We start from the raw sequence: 5533 nt of genomic DNA, 5'->3' as shown, positions 1-5533 counted from the left end.
TCCACATTGCTGTTGATTACCAGAGGAAGTCAGGACTGGAACTCAAGCAGGTCAGGAAGCAGGAGCTGTCACAGAGGCCATGGAGAGATGTTTCTTACTGGCTTGCCTCCCCTGGCTTGCACAGCCTGCTCTCTTATAGAACCCAAGACTTCCAGCCCAGGGATGGCACCACCCACAAGGGACCCTACCCCCTTGTACTGGCTGGTTTTGTGTGTCAACTTGACACAGGCTGGAGTTATCACAGAGAAGGGAGTTTCAGTTGGGGAAGTGCCTCCATGAGATCCAGCTGTGGGGCGTTTTCTCAATTGCCCCTTGTGGGTAGTGCCATCCCTGGGCTGGAAGTCTTGGGTTTTATAAGAAAGCAGGCTGAGCAAGCCAGGAGAAGCAAGCCAGTAAGAACATCCCTCCATGGCCTCTGCATCAGCTCCTGCCTCCTGACCTGCTTGAGTTCCAGTCTTGACTTCCTTTGGTGATGAACAGCCATGTGGAAGTAAGCCAAATAAACCCTTTCCTCCCCAACTTGCTTCTTGGTCATGATGTTGTGCAGGAATAGAAACCCTGACTAAGACACCCCTTGATCACTAATTGAGAAAATGCCCCACAGCTGGGTCTCATGGAGGCACTTCCCCAGCTGAAGCTCCCTTCTCTGTGATAACTCCAGCCTGTGTCAAGTTGACACACAAAACCAGCTGGTACAATGACCTATGAAAGTTCAATCAAGAGAAAATAAGCAATGTAAATAGACTTAGGACCTGTACTCAGATAGGAGCAGTAATGAAACATCTCCCAAACAGAGAGATCCAAGGTCAGACAGATTAAGAGCTGATTTCTCCCTGGCCTTCAATGGAAAACTAATACTATTATGTCCTAAACTATTCCACAAAATAGAAGCTGAGCCATCTCACCAGCCCCAGGCTAGCTCTTAATGTTGGCTATAGTACAGGCTGGAAAAGGTCGGGACTAGTCTGGCACATAGGATATGCATGACAAGCCTCGGCCGGGAGCTGGATACAGTCCTGCACTGGCAGAGTAAGATCAGTTGGACAAAGCAGGTTGACTTTGGAGAGCATCACAAAGCAACCTAAGGGAAAGTATCCATACTTTTAAGAGATGCTGCTAAGAAACATCTGACATAAAAATAAAAATTAAAGATAGACTTTCTACCTCCTACCACGCACATTCAAAATGGAGTGAGGAGTAAAGGTGATATGATATGGTAAGAAGAGATAAACGTGATATGACATGCTGGTCAAAGTATTTTCAATATGTTAGGTCACTGGATTTAAAAATCATTTTTCTGTATCACTTCAAAACAACAAGCAGCAACATGGAACTTTGTAAATCAGACCTCATAAAAATTAAAACATTTCTACACCAGATAACAGCATTAAAAGAACAAAAAAGAATGACAAGTCACTACACTGAAGAATTTATTTGAAAGTCCTGTGCAGGGAGGGGGATGTGGAATTAGTTTTGTAAAATGAAAGTTCAGTGCTCAACAATGGAGAAAAAAGCACAACCCTAATGAAGATAGATAAATTTCTTGATATATACAACACGCCAAAATTTAATCAAGATCAGATTAAACATTTTACACAGACCCAGAAGCCCCAGTGAGATAAAGTAATTAATAAAAGTCCCCCAACCAGAAATCCCAGAGCCATGTGCATTCAGCTCAGAATTCTATCAGCCCTTCAAAGAGTTAATGCCAATACTTCTTGAATTACTATACAAAAATGAAAATATAGAAGCGTTGCATCACTTATTTTAGTATGAGGCCATAATTCTCTGGTATCAAGTGAGAAAATGACCCAACTAAGAGATCTACACAACGATATCCCTTATGAACATAGATGCAAAATTTCTTTAAAGCTAGCAAATAGATTCCAAAAACACATCAACAAGATCATCTAATATGCTCAAGTAGCTTCATCCCAAAGATTCGTGATACTCCAACGTATGTAGATCAATAGATGTATTCCACTAAATAAAGAGACTGAAAGCCAAAAGTATATGATCTACTCATTGCCGGGCAGGCTCTAGCCGGCAGAACCAGGAGGGGGAAGAGAATCCGGTCCAGCCAAGCCTCTCAGGGCTGAGCAGGATGGTGAGTGTCCTGTCGCAGCTTGGATCTCCTGCCGCTGGAGAATAACCACCCGAAGCTGGGAGTCTGTCAAAGCAGGAACTCGTTTTATTGTATAGATCTTTTCTGTGGAGTTTTCTGCTGAGGTGAGATGACATAGGGGGAGGGGAAAGCTGGCGAAGGGTATGGGGCAAGTTACTCTGTGTCAGCAGGAGCTAGGCAAAGGCAGGCTTAAGCAGGTTGTGCTGAGTCACTCCAGTATGGAAGTGACTGAGACAGTTTACAAAACTCGAGCCAGGCTCAGGTTTGTCCTCAAGGCCCAAATAGGGCCCAACAACTCATTAGGTGTAGAAAAGGCCTTTGACAAAAATCCAACATCCCTTCATCATAAGAACTATGGAGACTAGAGATACAAAAAACACCCATAACATAATAAAGGGATTTTTCAGCAAGACCACAGCCAATGTCAACATAAGTGGGGACACATTCAAGTCATGCCCACTAAAATAAGACAATGATTCCCTCTCTCCATAGCTAAGCTAGATAAAGAGGATATAATTTTTAAAGGTAAAAGTCAAATTCTCTTTATTTGTAAATGGTACAATGTTATACATGAAAGATCCTAAAAATCCTCACCTGGAAAATTCTACAGCTGATTAAACACTTTCAGCAAAGTAGCAGGATACAAAATTAACTCACAACTCAGTAACCTTCTATATTCAAAATTCAGAGAAATGGAAGAAGAAATTAGGGAAACAACACCTTTCAAAAAATCTGTGATAACTAACTCCCCTGGCAATGGGCAAAGAGACACCTCCTTGGTGGTGTTCTTCTTCTATCGTTCAAGGGCAAAGCAGACGGCAGTCCTTTGATCATTCTAACATGATACCTGGTTTAGTGGACAAAGCTGTCTTATGCCTAGGACTCATAAAAATTAAATCATATCAAATCCAGACAGAGCATGAGAAGAGGAAGACAGAAACCTGTAGACAGCCTTTTCACCCACAGACCTGCCCTCTAGCACATGGCACAGGTAGGCCAAAGACCCAGTTGCTACCATGCCACACAGTATGGATGGAGGGTGCCACCCAAGAGCCTGCCAGCCCTGTGGCCAGCTGCACTGGGAGCCAACACAATGTGCTGGTCAGATGTGAGAGAGGGAATAGTAGAGCAGCTTGAGCATTATGAAGAGAGATGGAATCAGAGACTCAAGGGTGGAGAGGAATGGCCTGTTGAGAGTGGACAGCCCCACCATCTGGGGCCATGATGAGGTATCAGGTGAAGCTGCTGCTGAGGGCCATGTCTGATTCCTTGGCTAGGCAGTGACAGGGGTCGGTGTCAATGTCCATGGCTCATATTACCACTAGAGTATGGGGATGTCCCTAGACGGGACAGCCAAAGGGGACTACATGAATGTCCAGGGGCTGTGCAAAATTGGCCCTACCACTCACTGGATTTGGTGGTCTGGAGAACTGGCCCATTTCTCACTAGCAGCAGCACTTGGATGAGGAGGACCAGTGCCTCACCCAAGTAGCACAGTGGGCTTGGCCTGGTGGCTGGCATACTGAGAAAGCAAGCCCTGACAATGTGTGGGAGAGCTAATGTTAGCATCAGGGCATCCAAAGCTTGTGGCAATGTATGGGCAGGTCCACAGACCTGTTGCCAGAGCAACAGCCACCATATTCCCTGAATCCATTGGGCTCACCTCCCACCTTTACCTGCAGCCACTACATCAGAACCCATATATATTATACACGGGGAACATTCCTCCATCTCTTTCTTCCCCTCCCCTCTTTCCGAGCTACTGCCCCCTCTATCCCTCTCAATTTCTTACACGTGGAACTGTTTGGGCGTAGTGAGTGGTATGTTCTGACGGTGAGTGGTATGACCCGCCGTTCTAACACATCAGCTAACCCATCACTAGTCTGCAGTAGGGTGGCATAAATGCAGAGATAACCTGATGCCACCTGTTTCTCCATTCCACTAGCCACCTATGGCAGTCAGGAAGGCTGCCACAGGGTCATGAGCTTGGGCGAGCTATCTCTGCCCCTCATCAGCTGCAGCACTCAGAACAGGCCCTGCACCTCACCTGGACAGCATAGCAGAGCTGATGAGTCACAGAGGACTCATGCAGTCTGGACTTGTGATGGCAGGGACACAGATGAGTCAGCCCTGAGGATGAGAAGGCAGGAGAGCCGGCAGTGCCAGTCATCTCCTGTGAGGTGATGTGGGTGTGAGAATAATGTCTTTCTCACCCTTCATTACCTCTGACAGTTGGGAGAGTTGGCCCTGCCCCTTGTCTGGGTAGCACAGTAAAGCTGGCCTTGGTGGGAGGGGGCAGCAGGTGAGCCAGCATGGAGGGCCTGAGCATGGGAGAGCTGGCCCCACCACCTAATAGCAAACTCAGAAACTTTATATTATATAATCTATTGTCAGCCCATTTGCAATGCTTGTATGGACCAGGAATCTGATATATTCAATTTGAGCCTGCTTTAGGGCATTTATTCCATATTTAATATAAATAAATGTATATATAATTATTAATTTCAATAGATATAATATCTGAATTCTCACAATTTTCATGCTTTAGTATGTTTTTAATGCAACAGCTAATGAGTCCTGTAATGGATTAGTACCCTCAGAAGCTTTACTTTAAAATCTTCTATCGGTGGGAATATTGAGACATGAGATCAAATACTTAATCCTCCTATCAAATTATGTTACCTTCCCTTGAACTCTGGCAAGCATTGCACTATGCCAACAAGTTACTACAATATGAGTGATATGCCATAATGTCTACACTTTAGGGATAAAAGGCAACGCAGTTTATTTGCTCATGTATGTTCTAGCCTATGAATAAGTTGGGGTCACGACAGTTAGATTCAGTATTATCAGTATGCTGTGCTTCCTGATTGCTTTCCTGTTCAGAAATCTTTTCTTCTGGTAGCATCATTCTTAACCTTGGCTATATAGCCACAGGTATAGACACAATGCATCCAGTTCTTGCATATTGAATTCTTAGGCAATCTGGGGACACATAGTGAATGAAACTTTAAAAAAATTAAATCAGGGGCTGGAGAGAGGCTCATCGATTAAGAGCACTGACTGCTCTTCTGAAGGTCCTGAGTTTAAATCCCAGCAACCACATGGTGGCTCACAACCATCTGTAGTGAGATCTGAAGCCTTCTTCTGGTGCTATGTGAAGACAGCTACAGTGTACTTATGAATAATAATAAATCTTTAAAAAAATTAAATCAGTTACTAGAGATGAGAAGCTAAAAAGATACAGAGACATAATTACTTATCAAGCTTTAGTCATGAATCATAAATAAATCTGGACATCTAAAATATAGCATGTGAATAAAGCTAATAATGTTGTAGATACTTCATAAAATAGTAAAATTTGAGGAGTTGCCTAGAATGGTCTCGAACTCACAGAGATCCAGTTGC

General features: G+C 44.0%; 1 non-coding gene across 1 annotated transcript; it reads left to right on the top strand.

The window, feature by feature from the left end:
• Nucleotides 1-2871: 2871 nt before the first annotated feature.
• On the top strand, nucleotides 2872-3014 carry LOC116071761. Its single transcript, XR_004111131.1, has one exon. It is a non-coding gene; the product is annotated as a small nucleolar RNA SNORA48 (small nucleolar RNA).
• Nucleotides 3015-5533: the final 2519 nt, after the last annotated feature.

This window comes from Mastomys coucha, unplaced genomic scaffold (assembly GCF_008632895.1).
Source record: "Mastomys coucha isolate ucsf_1 unplaced genomic scaffold, UCSF_Mcou_1 pScaffold22, whole genome shotgun sequence".
NCBI lineage: Eukaryota > Metazoa > Chordata > Mammalia > Rodentia > Muridae > Mastomys > Mastomys coucha.
Note: the sequence above shows the minus strand (reverse complement) of the source record. Positions and strands in the feature narration are given on the sequence as shown.